Source organism: Pleurodeles waltl, chromosome 3_1, assembly GCF_031143425.1.
Source record: "Pleurodeles waltl isolate 20211129_DDA chromosome 3_1, aPleWal1.hap1.20221129, whole genome shotgun sequence".
Taxonomy (NCBI): Eukaryota; Metazoa; Chordata; class Amphibia; order Caudata; family Salamandridae; genus Pleurodeles; species Pleurodeles waltl.
This window is the reverse complement of record NC_090440.1, coordinates 1,752,645,369-1,752,664,284: the sequence shown is the minus strand read 5'-3', so window position 1 is coordinate 1,752,664,284 and position 18,916 is coordinate 1,752,645,369. Positions and strand designations below refer to the sequence as shown.

General features: G+C 43.7%; 1 protein-coding gene across 1 annotated transcript in view; it reads right to left on the bottom strand.

Annotated features, from left to right (window-relative positions):
• Positions 1-18,916, bottom strand: part of POFUT2 (protein O-fucosyltransferase 2) — an 81,225-nt gene that overhangs the window by 8,216 nt on the left and 54,093 nt on the right. The gene's annotated exons all lie outside the window — the stretch shown is intronic.

Sequence of the window (18,916 nt, the reverse complement as noted above, 5' to 3'; positions counted from 1 at the left end):
GGCCCAGTCATGCAACAGCAAGGACATGGAAACCACATGTGCTCTTAAACAAATGGCTTGTCTGTCATCCCCGAGTGTACACATTCAAGGTATAAAACAAAAACAGAAGGTTTAACCATATATCACTGCAACTCAAAATTCCCTTGACAAGACACCATACCCATTATCACAACTATACTCATACACAATGTCCGTAGACCTCCATCTCCTGTTGCTAAACTACCCAAGTGACACTTTTCCACCACTGTCTGCTTTCCCATGCAACTCCTCACAACAGGATACGATAATTCCTCAACATCATATACCAAGGGCTAATCCCCCATACAACATTTACCAATAGGGTACTGCTCTTTCCCCAGTTTGCATCACACAGATATAAGTGTATTCACGCATCTTTCACAACAGTGTACTACTCTTCCATCTGCAACACTTGGACATGCCCAACCAGCACATATCTATGCAACAAGCAGATGGGTGCTTCACTCTCTACCCCAAACTGCTAACTCAACTCTGTATGGGGTTTAAAGTAAATGCCCACACTGTACTCCAAATACAATCTGCTGGTTAACAACTTAAACTTCCAAACCTGTCTTGCAGTACTAAGAATAGAATTCAGCACAGCACAACCATCAACATAAAATGCAAGTCCTAATTTACAGAAATAAACTTACATAGAAACAAGCTAACACAACCCACGCATTTCTAATAAGATCTATAGGACACAAGTCAATATACAAGAATCACCAACCAAATTAACTTCACAGTTAGTGTTAAACAGGGCCTATTTGTTTACACTACTACATATAATATGAGCTCCATGAATACCCTGCTTATTAATTAATGAAGGTCATATTTTAACATCACAAGTGGACAAATGGCAGGCAGTTCATGTTTTGACTTCCCCTGACTTCAGGACACAGTATGTTCTTGAACAAGACACTAATTTCTATCCTCAGTGTCCATGGAGACAGTCCTACTTCTCTTTCTAAATTAACCAGGAGACCTTAGACAATCTTTATCAATGTCTCCAGACTTGTCCCAATCAAACAACTAACTTACCTTCAGTAATGCTTTTCTGGTGAATACAGTACATGCCTGATTTGCCACCATTTGAATGTCCCAATGCGCCAGCATAACACGCAAACTTTTCTTTCCAGCTCTTCCACGTCAACGAGGACGTCATTATCCCACGCCTCTGCACACAACTCCGTGTGACTTCATTGAAACTATAAGAAGTCCACATCGGCGTGCTGATGCCAGTTTCCAACCATTTCTTCGTGCCTTCGAGGCAAACAAGTGAAACCAAGAGCACTGATTCAAAAGCATAAGGCAGACTTCAAGCCAAAGAGATAGATATCGACTCCATCTTAGATTGTTTTCCCCGCAGAGGGTGAGGTAGGAGTTGTGAGTATACTAAAGGTGACCATGCAATGGAGTAGTTATGTATGTACCTAATGTCTATTAAAAGAATATTTATTTACATATTTACAATTTTCATTCAACTAAAAACGGCTACTGGCTACCGGGGAGGTAGGAGGGTGCATGTGAATCTGCAGCGTCTCATGCCACGAACAGATACAGATGTACACTGGGTAAGTGACATTTTCCGTTCAGTGGCATGTGTAGCTGCAGATACACATGCTGTGCATAGACTACCAAGCAGTAATCTCCCCAAAAAGCGGTGGTTTAGCCTTTAGGAGTTGAAGTTGTCTGAAATAATGTTCTTAATACAGCCTGTCCTACTGTGGCTTGTTGAATTGCTAACACATCTACACAGTAATGCTTAGTAAATGTATGAGGCGTAGACCAGGTGGCTGCCTTACAAATTTCTGTCATAGGTATATTCCCAAGAAAAGCCATTGTGGCGCCTTTCTTTCTAGTGGAATGTGTTCTTGGTGTAATAGGTAATTCTCCTTTTGCTTTAATATAGCAAGTTTGAATACATTTAACTATCCATCTGGCGATGCCTTGTTTGGATATAGGATTACCTATATGAGGTTTTTGGAAAGCTACAAACAATTGTTTTGTTTTTCAAAATTGTTTCGTTCTGTCAATGTAATACATTAGTGCTCTTTTTATGTCTAATGTATGCAAGGCTCTTTCGGCTACTGAGTCTGGTTGCGGAAAGAAGACTGGGAGTTCCACAGTTTGGTTAAGGTGGAATGGTGATATGACCTTTGGTAAGGATTTTGGATTGGTACGGAGAACCACTTTATGTTTATGTATTTGTATAAAGGGTTCTTGAATAGTAAATGCTTGTATTTCACTTACTCTTCTAAGTGATGTAATAGCTATTAGAAAGGCTACTTTCCAAGTCAAATATTGCATTTGACAAGAATGCATGGGTTCGAATGGTGGGCCCATGAGTCGTGTTAATAAAATATTAAGGTTCCACGAAGGTACTGGTGGTGTCCTTGGGGGTATGATTCTTTTTAGTCCCTCCATAAATGCTTTAATGACTGGGATTCTAAAAAGTGATGTTCTATGTGTAATCTGCAGATAGGCAGATATTGCAGTGAGATGGATTTTAATGGAAGAGAATGATAGATTAGACTTTTGTAAGTAGCTTACAATGTCCTTTGTGGAGGCATGTAGTGGTTGTATTTGATTAGTGTGGCAGTAGCAAACAAATCTTTTCCATTTGTTTGCGTAACAATGTCTTGTTGTAGGTTTTCTCGCTTGTTTAATGACCTCCATACACTCTTGTGTAAGATTTAAATGTCCGAATTTTAAGACTTCAGGAGCCAGATTGCTAGATTGAGCGATGCTGGGTTCGGGTGTCTGATCTGTTGTTTGTGTTGTGTTAACAGATCTGGTATGTTTGGTAATTTGATGTGGGGTACTACTGATAAGTCCAACAGTGTTGCATACCACGGTTGGCGAGCCCAGGTTGGTGCTATGAGTATTAGTTTGAGTTTGTTTTGACTTAGTTTGTTGACCAGATGAGGAATGAGTGGGAGAGGGGGAAAAGCGTAAGCAAATATCCCTGACCAACTGATCCATTGTGCATTGCCCTTGGATTGAGGGTGTGGGTACCTGGACGCGAAGTTTTGGCATCTTGCGTTTTCTTTTGTTGCGAATAGGTCTATGTTTGGTGTTCCCCAGCGGTGGAAGTGATCCTGTAGGATCTGGGGATGTATTTCCCATTCGTGAGTTTGCTGGTGATCTCGACTGAGATTGTCGGTTAGCTGATTCTGAATGCCTGGTATGTATTGTGCTATTAGGCGAATGTGATTGTGAATTGCCCAATGCCAAATCTTTTGTGCTAAGAAACACAGTTGTGACGAGTGTGTCCCCCCCCCCTTGTTTGTTGACATAATACATTATTGTCATATTGTCGGTTTTGACAAGGATGTGTTTGTGGGCTACCAGTGGTTGAAATGCTTTTAATGCTAGAAAAACCGCTAGCAGTTCCAAATGATTTATGTGAAGTTGTTTTTGTTGATTGTCCCATTGACCCTGTATGCTGTGCTTGTTGAGGTGTGCTCCCCATCATGGAAGCATCTGTTGTGATAACAGCTTGAGACACTGGGTCTTGGAATGGCCGCCCTTTGTTTAAATTTATAGGGTTCCACCATTGAAGCGAGGAGTGTGTTTGGCGGTCTGTCAACACTAGATCTTGAAGTTGATCCTGTGCTTGTGTCCATTGTTTTGCTAGGCACTGTTGTAAGGGCCGCATGTGTAATCTTGCATTTGGGACAATGGCTTTGCATGAGGACATCATGCCTAGAAGTTTCATTACAAACCTTACTGTGTAGTGTTGGTTTGATTGTATGCTTGATCTTGCATTTTGGAACGATTGGACCCTTTGTGGACTTGGAGTGGCAATTGCCCTTTGTGTGTTGAGTGTTGCTCCCAAGTATTGTTGTATTTGGGATGGTTGCAGATGTGATTTCTGGTAATTTATAGAGAACCCCAGTTTGTGTGTAGTTTCTATGACGTATTGCGTGTGAAGAAGACACTGTTGTTGAGTGTTGGTTTTTATTAGCCAGTCGTCTAAATATGGGAATACGTGCATGTGCTGTCTCCTTATGTGAGCGACTACTACTGCTAGGCATTTTGTGAATATCCTTGGAGCTGTTGTTATTCCAAACGGTAGCACTTTGAATTGATAGTGTACGCCCCAGCATTACCTTAAGTATTTTCTGTGAGAAGGATGGATGGGTATGTGGAAATACGCATCCTTGAGATCCAATGTTGTCATGTATTCCTCCTTTTTTAATAAGGGAACCACGTCTTGCAGTGTTACCATGTGGAAGTGGTCTTATTTGATGAAGAGATTCAGTGTTCTGAGATCTAAGATAGGTCTTAACGTTTTGTCCTTTTTTGGCATCAGGAAATATAGTGAGTAGACGCCTGTTCCTTTCTGATGATTGGGTACGAGCTCTATTGCTTGTTTTTGTAGTAGTGCTTGGACCTCTATTTGTAATAGGTCTAAGTGTTGTTGGGACAGATTGGGTGTTTTTGGTGGCACATCTGGCGGGAATTTTGTGAATTCTATGCAACAACCATGTTGGATAATTGATAGGACCCATGCGTCTGTGGTAATATGTGTCCAGTTTTGGTAATATGTGGTTAACCTCCCCCCCTTTGGTAATATGTGGTTAACCTCCCCCCCCCCACTGGTGACAAGTGTTGGGGTGTTGTGACATTGAAGTCACTGTTTGGTCTGGCTTGGTTTGGTTGCTTGGAACTTTCCCCTTCCTCTTGGGAATTGTCCTCTATAGGAACCACAAAACCCTCCCCTTTGGTATTGTGCCTGATAGGTGGGTCTGGTTTGAGAGGTGGAAGGCTCTGATGTTTGTTGCGGAAAACCTCCTCTGAATTGTGGTTTTCTAAAAGGTGCCTCTGACTTGTGGGGAATAGAGCGCACCCATGGCTTTGGCCGTGTCTGTGTCTTTTTTTTCAATTTCTCAATTGCTGTGTCAACTTCCGGCTCAAACAACTGTTCTTGATTAAACATCATGTTCAACACCGCTTTTTGAATCTCTGGCTTGAATCCAGAACTTCTCAACCATGCATGCCTGCGAATGGTTACAGCCGTGTTGACAGTTCGTGCTGCCGTGTCTGTCGAGTCTAGTGCGGACCTTATCTGGTTGTTAGATATGGCCTGTCCTTCTTCCACTACCTGTTGGGCACGTTTCTGGTGTTCCTTGGGCAAGTGCTGTATGATGTGTTGCATCTCGTCCCAGTGTGCCCTGTCGTAGCGAGCAAGTAGGGCTTGCGAATTTGCAATCCGCCATTGATTGGCTGCTTGTGCTGCCACTCGCTTGCCCGCTGCGTCAAACTTTCTGCTTTCTTTGTCAGGCGGTGGAGCGTCTCCTGACGATTGAGAGTTTGCTCTTTTTCTTGCCGCCCCTACAACTAGCGACTCCAGTGTAAGTTGTTGTGTTATAAACACAGGATCTGTTGGGGGAGGTTTGTACTTCTTCTCTACTCCTGGCATGATAGCCCTTCCCTATACAGGCTCCTGCAAGACCTGTTTCGCGTGCTTGAGCATGCCCAGGAGCATTGGCAGACTCTGATAGGAAGCGTGGGTGGATGCCAAAGTGTTAAACAGGAAATCATCCTCCACTGGCTCTGTGTGCATTGCTACGTTGTGGAACTTAGCTGCCCTGGATAGTACCTGCGTATATGCAGTACTGTCTTCTGGTGGTGACGGCTTTGTTGGATAAAAATCCGGACTGTTATCCGATACTGGTGCATCATATAAGTCCCATGCATCAGCATCATCCTGTGTCATCCCAGTATGTGTTGGTGACTGCATTATAGGTGTTCCCACTGGTGACAGTTGTGGTGAGTACGGTGGGGACGGTTGTGGTGATAACCTTGGTGGTGGGGATTTGCCTCTAACCACCTTTGCCTTAGGTTGCATTTCTGTCTCCTGAAATGCAAGTTTCCTCTTAGATTTGAGTGGAGGTAAAGTTTGTATTTTTCCAGTCTCTTTCTGGATATGTAACCTCCTTTGTGTATGGTCCGGTTCTTCCATACCTAACTCCTGCTATGTCTTTCCTTGAATTGGCTGGAAAGTCCTTGCTCTTCTGTATAAGAGCTTCTTCTCGGCTCTGAAGCCGCTTTTTTCGGTACCGAGGTTTCTGTTATAGTCTTTTTCGGTTCCGAAGGTATTTTCCTTACTTTGGGCGAATCGAACTCTCGGTGTCGGAATCTCGACCGGAATCAGAAGTCTTCGGCAATTCTTTGCCCTTTTTCGGTGCCGATGTTTGGTCACCTTCCTTTCGGTGGGTTAAGCCATGGCCTTAAATGTTTTTGTGTGAGTTTTGGACGGGCAGGTTTACTCACTGTTCGCTGCACCGTCGAGGGTCGTTCACTTTCGGATTCATCCGAGTCCGTCCCCTGGATAGAAATGCTTTCCTCCTCTCCGACGTCGAGTTGTTCTTTAGGTTTCAACGCCATTTGTAGTCTTCTTGCGCTCGATCCCTCAAGGTCTTTTTCGATCGAAACGCTTGGCAAGCCTCGCAAGTATCCTCCCTGTGTTCAGGTGATAAACACAGATTACAGACCCGTTGCTGGTCTGTATAAGGATACTTCGAATGACACTTAGGACAGAAGCGGAAGGGGGTCCGGTCCATTAGTCTGGGACGACGGGTGCGGTCGGGCCGACCAGGCCTCAGTGAAGAGTGGAAGCGCCGGAGTGCTCTTGATGTCGGTGCCGATACACTAACACTAACCCGGTACCGAACGATAACAATACCGTCAAATTTTCGATAATTTAGCTAACTTTCCCGATTCGAAAGACGGGGCGAAGAGGAACACGTCCGAACCCAATGGCGGAAAGAAAACAATCTAAGATGGAGTCGATGCCCATGCGCAATGGAGCCGAAAGGGAGGAGTCACTCGGTCTCGTGACTCGAAAAGACTTCTTCGAAGAAAAACAACTTGTAACACTCCGAGCCCAACACTAGATGGCAGGATAATGCACAGCATGTGTATCTGCAGCTACACATGCCACCGAACACACACACACACACACACACACACACACACACACACACACACACACACACACACACACACACACACACACACACACACACACACACACACACACACACAAAAAACAGAACGGCACAATGACCGCCCCTCTCCACATCGGGGTCTAAGCAATAGTGCTTTCCAAAAGTGTGGAGGGAGCCCCAAGTTGCTGCTTTGCAAATGTCAACTACAGACACACCTCTAGCTAAAGCAGAAGTGGAAAACTTAGCTCTAGTAGAATGAGCTCTAATACCTTCAGGTGGTTCTTCGTTAGCCATGGCGTAGCAGGGCTTTATGCACCGCATGATCCATCTGGACAATGTCCTCTTGTGCACAGCTGATCATCAGGTTGGAGATCACAAGTTCTGTCCAAATAAAAGCTCACAGCCCTGTTAGAGTCCAAATGATGAAGACTTTCTTCTTCTTTAGATGGATGTGGAGGAGGACAGAGAGTAGGAAGGGTGATCGACCAGCCTAATTGAAAGGGAGTAACCACCTTTGGCAGGAAAGCAGCCCAGGTTCTCAATACCAATGTATCTGCCTAAAAAGTCATGAAGGAAGGGGTTTCACACTTAATGCCTGAAATTTACTAACATGTCCATGTGACGATAGGGTGACCAAAAAAATTGTTTTGAAAGTAGTCTTAAAGGACAACCATGTAAGGGTTCAAACATAGTTCCCATAAAGTAAGTTAAAACCACATTAAGATCGCACTGAGGCATAGTGGGAGGGTATTTATTAGTAAGTCCCTTAATAAACCTTAACACTATATAGGACAGAGAAGGTTTATTGGGTAAACAAAAATGCAGAAAGGGTATGCAAATATCTGCTAAATGTTGCAACTGTACAACCGTATTGCGCTAGGGAAAGTGCATAACGTAAAATATCAGACGAATGGGCTTTTAAAGGGTCAATTGAATTTTCTTCACACCACTTTTCAAACTTAGCCCATATGCCAGCATAAACTGACTCGGAGGAGTGTCTTCTGGCTGATAAAATAACATCCACCACATCAGGGGAAGAGAAAATAAAACCTCAGGTTGCCCCGTTCAATCTCCAGGCATGTAAGGGTAGGCTCTGGAGGTGGGGGTGTAGAACCTGCCCCTGCGACTGCGAGAGGAGGTCTGCCAAGTGAGTAAGACAGAGCGGAGGGCACAGTGAGAGGTGAAGAAAGTCTGTGTAGCACAGTCTTCTTGGCCAATCAGGGGCTATTAATATGACTTGCACCCGTACTTGGTGAATCTTCCTCAGAACTCAAGGAATCAAGGTTATGGGGGGAAATAGGTAGAACAGCTGGGAGCCCAAGCTTAATTGAAATGCATCCCCCAGTGCTCCCTGCATAGGATACTGGAGGTTGCGGAATGACAGGCAGTGCATGTTCTCGAGAGTGGCAAAAAGGTATATCTAAGGAGTCCCTCATAACCAAAAAATGTGAAGTACCACTTCTAGATGGCGACACCACTCATGATCGGCTGAAAAATGCCAAATGAGATTGTCTGCATGCACGTTCAGAACTTTGGCTAAGTGATCTGCCATGATACAAATCTGATGGTCCTGAGCCCAGGAACAGATTCGTAGAGCTTCTATGCAGAGGACACAGCCTTACTCCTCCCTGATTATGTACCACATTGCTGCAGTATTGTCTGTTAAGGCTTGAACTGACTGACCGTGAACAGAAGGGAGGAAGGCATTGAAAGCCAGATGTAGCGCCCTCAATTTCAACAGATTGATATGCAACAATCTTTTCTCTGGAGACCAAATGCCTTTGGTATCCAGATCCCCCAGAGGAGCCACCCACCCAAGAGTGGAGGCATCCATTATCATTGTGGCCACCAGTGGTAGAGGATGAAACAGCTTCCCGTGAGAAAGATCCCCATTGTGTTGAAACCACTGCCTGCAGAGGCACCACTGGAACGCCTCATATGCCAGCGTGCATGGGTGACCAACAGAATGCAGAAGGCAATCAGGTGCAAGAACTTCAGAACTGGAATCATAGTTCAATTGCAAACATCTAAATCATAGCTTGACAGTTAAGAATCCTCTGAGGAGGAGGGTAGGTTTGATTCACTATAGGGCTCTACATGAGATTTGGGCATGTTGATGGAGAAACCCAGGTTGAACAACAACTGCACTGTCAACTGCAACTCTGGAGTCCTGGCTTTGAGCAGCCAATCCTTCAGGTAAGGGAATAGCGGCATTCCCTACTTTCTGAGATGTGCTACAACCACTGCCAGCACCTTCCTGAGGACTCGAGGCGCAGAAGGAAGACCGAATGGGAAGGACTGTGAACTGATAATTTTGAGACCCCTCTGTCAAATGGAGATACTTCCTGTGTGATTGCAGAATGGGGATGTAAAAATACACATCCTGCAAATCATTCAAGACCATCCAGTCTTTCTTCTCCAGTGCAAGAAATATCTGTGCAAGTGTCAGCATCTTGAACTTTTCCTGTTTGAAGAACCAGTTCAAAATCCTGTTGTCTAGGATCGGCTGTAAACGACCGGTCTTTTTTAGGAATCAGGAAGTATAGGGAATAGCATCCTGACCCAGACTCTGCTATGGAACCAACTTTACAGCACCCATTTGAAGTAGGATTTGAACCTCCTGTTGGAGGAGCAGAAGATGTTCTTCTTGTTGGGGGTGGGGGGGGAAGAAGGGGGTGGGAAGGCGGTGGAAACTCCTGAAATGGTAGGGCATACCCATTTTTCACAATGTCCAAAACCCGGAGATCTGTTATAACGGATCTCTAATATGGTACAAAATAGGCCAACCATCCTCCCATTTGACAAGCATGCACCAAGATGGCAGAACTAAGGCTGCTTTCCTGCGATGCGGGGAGGTGAGGAAGAGACAGAGGAGGAAGAGGTCTGATGGGCAGCTCCACGTTGCCTAACCTTGCCCAACCCTCTATAATTCCTATAGAGGAGAGTGGAGGGCTGTTGCTGGTACTAGCTCCTTCCACAAAAGGAAACATTCCGGCCAAACCCCCAGAACCTACGCAGCTGCCTGTAATCTTTAGTCTGTGTTTGAAGACCCAAAGATCTCGCTGGCACTTTACTCTCCTTGAATCTCTCCAAGGCAGAATCTGCGCCAAACAGTCTTGAATGATCAAATGGCAAATACATCAAGGTAGTTTGCACATCCAGGGATAAATCACACCCCCTCAGCCATGCGTGCCTGCTTGTGGCAACTGAAGACTGCATCTCAGCCCCCCCAAATTAATCAGCCAGATCTAAACCAGACAGAATGACTTGGCAGGAAACTGGCTGATTGTCGTTCTGCAATTCTGAAAAATGTTACTGAACTTCGTCAGGTAACTTTGGGACCACTGTCTTGGCTGAGTCCATCAATGCATGGATGTATTGCCCTAACAAACAGGTTGCATTTTCAGAATTTAGGGCCATGCTATCAGAAGAAAACACCTTCTTTGCAGACTGCTCCATCCTCTTTGACTCTCAATCGGCCAGGAGTAAACTTTAAGGAACAGGCTGCTTGCATCACCAAACGTTCAGGTGTAGGATGGGTGGATAAAAATTACAGATCACCTGGAGCAGGCTTGTACCTCCTTGCAATGGGTCTAGACACTGCTGCAGATAACACAGGTTTCTGCTAAATCTCAGAAATAGGCTCAGTGAGAGCCTCATTAAAAGGAAACACAGATTATGATGAAGAATTAAGCACCTCTGTTTTGAATTAAGTAGATGGCAAAGGCAACTCAGCCACTCTGCGCACCTTACTTATCGCGATTGGTATGAAGTGACTTCAGGAGGAGGAGTGTTTTTTGGGGACAACAACTCACATTCTGGGGAAGTATCTAGGCAACTCACCACCTCTAAACCTCCATAATCTGGATCAAAAGACACTATTTCCAAAAAAGTACTGGTCCTCCTCAAGAAGTATTTCTGTTTCTTTCCAAGAGCTAGGTTTCAACACTAGTGTCACTAAACGCAGTATCGGTGCCGGCAACGCCAGCAACAGCGCCAGGGATTTTGGCACCTGCGTAGAAGATGTCAGAGGAACAGGAGTGGAGTGATGCGACTCAGATATGGATTCAGTCAACGGCGGAGAAGACTCAACCTGCGCCAGAGTCTCTTGCCAAACGTCTTCCATTGTAAATGGCATCACCTTCCTTGGCGCTGGAGGGGGCCAGGAAACCTATGCCTTCGGCATAAAGAGCAGGAACAGCGCCTTCTGATACTGTGCCAGAAAACCTCCCAAGGAATAAGAAAACGGACACATGGGGCACGCAGGCGCACCCGATAGCGTCATTGCCCTACTGAAAATGCTATACATACTGTTCAGGAAACTCAATGGGTCAGACCCTAGAGTTGGGAAAGACGGATACTCCTGCACCTGTCTAGGCAGAGGTGTAACCAGAAGGACAACTGGATCCGACAGAGACTCGGGATTAGGGTGTCCAGGTGGATTGAAAGTCCTTGAGCTCGAAGGTGACACCGGAGTGACTACTGGAGATGGGGGTCAGAGACACCTCACCTCTGTCTTTATGAGTTGTCGGACCCGGGAACACTGACCTCGAAGAGTCATCACTTAAAGAACAATGCAGGGAACCATGATGCCACTTCTTGTGCTTCTCCTTTGATGACATCAAAGAATGAGGAGACAGAGACTCCGATTGAGAACGAGACTTCTGATGTCCTCTTTTCTCCTTTCTTGCCTTGGCATGAAAAGCTTCGCCTCTCACTCCATTAAACCTTGGGATTCATCTTCTGGCATGAGGATCAGGCGTCCACATCATGGTCTGAACTCAGACACCAAAGACAGTCGTCTTGAGCATCAATGATCACATTTTCTACCCAGACTTCCTAAGAGGAGACATTTTTTTTGCAGCAGCGTTGCGATTTCCGGTAAAAAACGTTATACGTCAAAGGCGTGGAAAACAGGGAACTGACTTCAACACATCAATGAGGGTTTCTTATAGTTCCGATAATGTCACGCAGAGCTGTCTGGTGAGCCGTGGCATTGTGATGTCCTCATCAAAGTCAGAGAGCTGAAAAGAAGAGTATCAGTGGAATGTTGGCACATTGGAATATTAAAAATGTAAGGAATTCACAGGTAGATGTGTCCATCAGAAATCAGTTTACTACCCTCCTTCATGATGTCAAAGTCTACACAGCCAACATCTCCAATTCAACACACAGATCTGGAATTCAAGACGCTGGTGAGCCTCTCACATAAGCAAGTTGAGCTGCCAAGCCGCCAAACAGCACACCCTTTTTTTCCAGCATCGACTGAAGATTCCATTTACCTGGTACTGCCCATTGTCATAAGACCTCTGTGCATCACTCTGACCACTGCACAATTGACAATGCCAGGCCAGGCCCTGCGTCCAACCAATCACCCCCATCCACCACTGTGCGACACAAATTAGTTTTATTTTAAAAAATATATATACGTATATATACAAATTTACTGAAAAAGCAAAAGCCAAAGTTAAGAATTGTAAAAATAAATAACTATTTATATTTAAAAGAAAAAATAATAAAAAGTGAAAAAACACAAAGGGTAAAGGGGTGTTATAGGGAGGTGAAAATGTCACATAAAACATACCATTTGAAACTAAAATGACTACTGAAATTCACAAGTTTTTGTTATTTCAAGTAACTATAACTTATGCTCTAGAGTAAATATAACTTGTGCCACTGCCATGCACAGTATTGTCAACAATGATGGCATTTCAGATGTGATTAGGGATGTTATAAGTGTAGTCAATGAGTATGTCATGAGTGAATTAATATACAAGGATAAAAGCAGGAGGTATGGTCTCGGGGCTAATTCAGGGCCAGGAAGGGAGGGAAATGCACCTCTTCCCTTAATATGTATGTTTTGGCCTCAGGGGATGGGGTCCTTGGGGCAGAAAGGCCAACCCTACGATGCACATCCCAAACATTGTGGCCGGCATGGATTTGGGAGCCTGCAGGGGTTTTGACCACAGGGCCTGGTGGAAGGCCAAGCCTTATGGCTCCCCCCCTCTGATGCGGACAGGCAAAGTTTTGTGCAGCATGGGGTTAGCTGCCTGCTGAGAGTTGGAAGCAAGGAATGGCTGCAAGACAAGCCCTGTGGCTAACCGTACGCCCACACACACACACAGATAGAACTGTTTAAAAAAAACAGCTTCTATCTGTAGTGAGCTCCTCACAGTCACCAAACCTACATTAAGAAACTAAGTGGATATGAGAAGAAAAGTGGTTAGTGTAAACAGTGTTTACTCTTTGGAGAGAATTTACTCTGTACCACAAAGACAGTGACATTTTCAAGAGAAGTAAACCACAACGTAATAGAAATTATCTACTAAGAATAGTGTACACTCTATGCAACACTTGTCAAAAAAATACACTATTCACATAAAATAACCACAGCCTGAAGGTGCTAAAGATCATACTACCTGCAGTTTTCATACTGTAGTGAAAACTTTACAGATCGCCAATCTTCTGAAGCAAAAGAAGCACATGCACATAACATAGAAGACTGTGTGCACCAGACACTAAGCTATGTAGAAATGTCATGCTGAAATGTTTCTGTCTAATAACTCAGGGCTGCTAACCATACTTAGTATCTACTAAGTAGAATCTTTGCCCTGTTGGAAACTTTTTCTACAGAACCAAAGACATTGTGTTAAACATGCTGGACACAAGTCATAATATGTCCTCTGTACACAGAGTTACTCTTTAATACAAAGATTTATTACGTGTCCAATACCTCCACATGCCAATGATGCATTAGAAGCACGTGTTTTGTAAACAGTGACACCCATTCGCTGGACAGAGGCTGTACAAAATAAAGTTGAAAAGTAATATGGCAGCTACCCGCCACTGTGTAAACTATAAAACAAGCTAACACACTAATTGCATGATGTCACCAGTAATGTCATTAATGTCATAGAACATGTCATGAGAGATGTAACATGTGAGGTCCTAAGCAATGCATGGCAAGGGTGCAGGGTATAGCTAGCTCTGTTAACTATAAAGGGTGAATTTCTGTGGTTTATTGAATACAAAATGTTAATGTTATCACTGACATATTCACCTAACTATGTTACTTTAACATTTATTTTTTCAATGAACATATATATATATATTTTTCCACTGAAAAATCAAAGGTTACGGGGATGTTATAGTTAAGCTCAGATTTCATTCGTACAAAAACAAAGTTCAGCAGTTATAGTTACCTGAGCTAACTATAGCTTACACCCCCTCAATTCACTACTTATGATCTTACATATTACATTACTCATGACATGGTCAGTGACAACACTGATGACATCTCAAATGACATCACTGATGATATCATCCAGTGAGTGTGTTTCGAGGACCTTTCTTAGAGATAAAGCTAGATACTAAGCTACTGCATAAGTAAATTACAATTCTTTCTGTACTACTGATGAGTGATACTATTTCTAACATGTCATCTGAGAGGCTGTGTGAGTATCTAAATCTGTGTGTGAGCGGCTGAGTGGCTTTATGGGTGCATCATGAATTGTGGGGGCGTAATTTATACTTAGCTCAAGTAACAAGAATTGCTGAATTTCTATGGTTTCGTACACAATGAAAACTGAGCCTAACTATAAAGTCCATGTAACCTTTGGTGTTTTAGTGAATTCCACAATTTTTTGTCTCTGAGTGGATGTACGAGTCTTTGACTGGGTCTATGAGTGCATGTATGAGCCTCTGAGTGGGTCTGTCAGTGGGTGCATGAGTGTCTGAGTGGGTCAGTGAGCGGGTGTTTAAGTGACTGACTGGTCTGTCAGTCAGTGCGTGAGTGTTCGATTGGATCTGTGTATGGATGCATGAGGGTCTAGGTGGGGCTGTGAGTGGGTGCACGTGGGTCTGTCAGTGTCTGAGTGGATCTGTGAGTGGGTGTGTGAGTGGGAGAAAGACTGAAATAGAGAAATTAAGAGAGAAAGAAAGAGTGAGAGTTTTTTAGGCTTTGGTGAATGATAAACTTGGAATGAGATTTAAAATTGATAACAAATTAAAGTAGGAATATGATCAGACACACCTGGACTAGAACCCTCAACTTTCAGTATAACAATCTGAACCCTTGACCATTATGCCACAGGTGACAAATTAGTGAACTCTCACTATTCGGAGATACCACTGGAATGACAATCTCTCTCTCTTCCATCCCTCCATGGGATGGAAGAGAGAGAGAGAGTGACAGGGCCACGAAGGGAGCCTCAAGGACCCCCGCAGCCCTAGCCAGCTCCCTGCGTTCTGCGGGAGCCGGCATTGCTCCCACAAGCAGGGAGCTGCTTTTAATAGCAGCTATCTGCTTGTGGGAGCAATGTTTTCAACTGTCTTACACATATTTGTGTGCAGGAAAGACAGCTCTCAATGTCAGAAAGTGGACTTTGTTTGCTTTTGCTTGGTGGGAGTCCCCTGGGCAGCAAGGGGGCAGCCCTCCCACCTTGTATTTGATTAATGCCCCGGGGAGGTGGCAGTCCCTGGGGCTGCTTTTGCCCCCACCCCTGCAATCTATTAAATAAGAGCCTTGGGGAGGTGGTCCTCTGGGCAGCCCCCGCATGAAAAGGGCAATGCCGGATTGCGTTGAGGAATTAATGATGAAGGAATATCGTTGGATTTTCTTTTTTCATTAAATGGCATACCTGAGTGTGTCTCTGCCTTGGGGAAATTTGTGTATGTATGTATGTATATATATATATATATATATCTGTCTGTCTGTCTGTCTGTCTGTCTATCTATCTATCTATATATATATATATATATATATATATATATGTCACTTACCCAGTGTACATCTGTTCGTGGCATGAGACGCTGCAGATACACATGCTGTGCATTATCCTGCCATCTAGTGTTGGGCTCGGAGTGTTACGAGTTGTTTTTCTTCGAAGAAGTCTTTTTGAGTCACGAGACCAAGGGACTCCTCCCTTCCGGCTCCATTGCCCATGGGCGTCGACTCCATCTTAGATTGTTTTCCCCGCAGAGGGTGAGGTAGGAGTTGTGTATATAGTAAAAGTGCCCATGCTATGGAGTGAGTATGTATGTACATAATGTGTATAAAAATAGTATATATTTACAAATTTACAAATGTACAAGTTTCATCAACTTATAACGGCTACAGGCTCCCGGGGAGGTGGGAGGGCGCATGTGAATCTGCAGCGTCTCATGCCACGAACAGATGTACACTGGGTAAGTAACATTTTCCGTTCTATGGCATGTGTAGCTGCAGATACCCATGCTGTGCATAGACTAGTAAGCAGTTATCTCCCCAAAAGCGGTGGCTTAGCCTGTAGGAGTTGAAGTTGTCTGAAATAATGTTCGTAATACAGCCTGTCCTACTGTGGCTTGTTGTGTTGTTAACACATCTACACAGTAATGTTTTGTGAATGTATGAGGCGTAGACCATGTGGCTGCCTTACAGATTTCTGTCATAGGTATATTTCCTAGAAAGGCCATTGTGGCGCCTTTCTTCCTAGTGAAGTGCGCCTTTGGCGTAATAGGCAGATCTCTTTTTGCTTTAATATAGCAGGTCTGAATACATTTCACTATCCATCTGGCAATGCCTTGTTTGGATATTGGATTTCCTGCATGAGGTTTTTGGAAGGCTACAAACAATTGTTTTGTCTTGCGAAATTGTTTTGTTCTATCACTGTAATGCATTAGTGCTCTTTTGATGTGTAACGTATGTAAGGCTCTTTCGGCTACTGAGTCTGGTTGTGGAAAAAAGACTGGGAGTTCCACTGTTTGGTTTAGGTGGAACGGTGATATAACTTTTGGTAAGAACTTTGGATTTGTACGGAGAACCACTTTATGTTTATGTATTTGTATAAAGGCTTGTATTTCACTTACTCTTCTAAGAGATGTGATAGCTATTAGGAAGGCTACTTTCCAGGTTAAGTATTGCATCTCACAAGAGTGCATGGGTTCAAATGGTGGACCCATGAGTCGTGTTAATACAATATTGAGGTTCCACGAGGGAACTGGTGGTACTCTTGGGGGTATGATTCTTTTTAAACCCTCCATAAATGCTTTGATGACTGGGATTCTGAAGAGTGATGTTGAATGTGTAATCTGCAGCTAGGCAGATGTTGCTGTGAGATGTATTTTGATAGAAGAAAATGCTAGTTTTGATTTTTGTAAGTGTAATAAATAACTTACAATGTTTTTTGCAGAAGCATGTAGTGGTTGAACTTGATTATTATGGCAGTAATAAACACATCTTTTCCATTTGTTTGCGTAACAATGTCTTGTAGTAGGTTTCCTAGCTTGCTTAAAGACCTCCATACATTCTTGTGTAAGGTCTAAATGTCCAAACTCTAAGACTTCAGGAGCCAGATTGCTAGAGTGAGCGATGCTGGGTTCGGGTGTCTGATCTGCTGTTTGTGTTGAGTTAACAGATCTGGTGTGTTTGGTAGTTTGATATGAGGTACTACTGACAGGTCCAGTAATGTTGTATACCATGGTTGGCGAGCCCAGGTTGGTGCTATTAGTATTAGTTTGAGTTTGTTTTGACTCAATTTGTTTACCAGATAAGGAAGGAGTGGGAGAGGGGGAAAAGCGTAGGCAAATATCCCTGACCAACTCATCCATAACGCATTGCCTTTGGACTGAGGGTGTGGATACCTGGACACAAAGTTTTGGCATTTTGCATTTTCTTTTGTTGCGAATAGGTCTATTTCTGGTGTTCCCCAGCGTAGAAAGTAAGTTTGTAGTATCTGGGATGAATTTCCCATTCGTGTGTCTGTTGGTGAGCTCGACTGAGATTGTCGGCCAACTGGTTTTGAATCCCTGGGATGTATTGTGCTATTAGGCAAATGTGATTGTGAATCGCCCAATGCCAAATCTTCTGTGCTAAGAGACACAGTTGTGATGAGTGTGTCCCTTCTTGTTTGTTTAAGTAATACATTGTTGTCATGTTGTCTGTTTTGACAAGAATGTGTTTGTGGGCTATTAGCGGTTGAAATGCTTTCAATGCTAGAAACACTGCTAACAGCTCTAAATGATTTATATGCAGTTGCCTTTGTTGAACGTTCCATTGTCCCTGTATACTGTGCTGGTTGAGGTGTGCTCCTCACCACATCATGGAAGCATCTGTTGTGATCACGTATTGAGGCACTGGGTCTTGGAATGGCCGCCCTTGGTTTAATTCATAGGATTCCACCATTGAAGCGAGAAGTGTGCTTGGCGGTCTATCAACACTAGCATTTGAAGTTGACCCTGTGCTTGTGTCCATTGTGTTGCTAGGCACTGTTGTAAGGGCCGCATGTGTAGTCTTGCGTTTGGGACAATGGCTATGCATGAAGACATCATGCCTAGGAGTTTCATTCAAACCTCACTTGATAGTGTTGGTTTGGGTACGTTTAGTATTACATTTTGGAAGGTTTGTACCCTTTGTGGACTTGGAGTGGCAATCCCCTTTTGTGTGTTGATTATTGCTTCTAAGTATTGTTGTATTTGACACGGTTGTAGATGTGATTTTTGGTAGTTTATAGAGAACCCTAGTTTGTGAAGGGTTTCTATGACGTATTTTGTGTGTAGAAGACACTGTTGCTGAGAGCTGGCTTTTATTAACCAATCGTCTAAGTATGGGAATACATGCATGTGCTGTCTCCTGATGTGAGCAGCTACTACTGCAAGGCATTTTGTGAATACCCTTGGGGCTGTTGTTATGCCGAATGGTAACACTTTGAATTGGTAATGCACGCCTTGGATTACAAACCTCAAGTATTTCCTGTGGGAAGGATGTATGGGTATGTGGAAATAAGCATCCTTGAGATCCAATGTTGACATGTAGACCTGTTGTTTGAGCAAGGGAATCACGTCTTGAAGTGTCACCATGTGAAAGTGATCTGATTTGATGTAAAGATTCAGTGTTCTGAGGTCTAATATGGGTCTCAGTGTTTTGTCCTTTTTTGGAATGAGGAAATACAGGGAGTAAACAC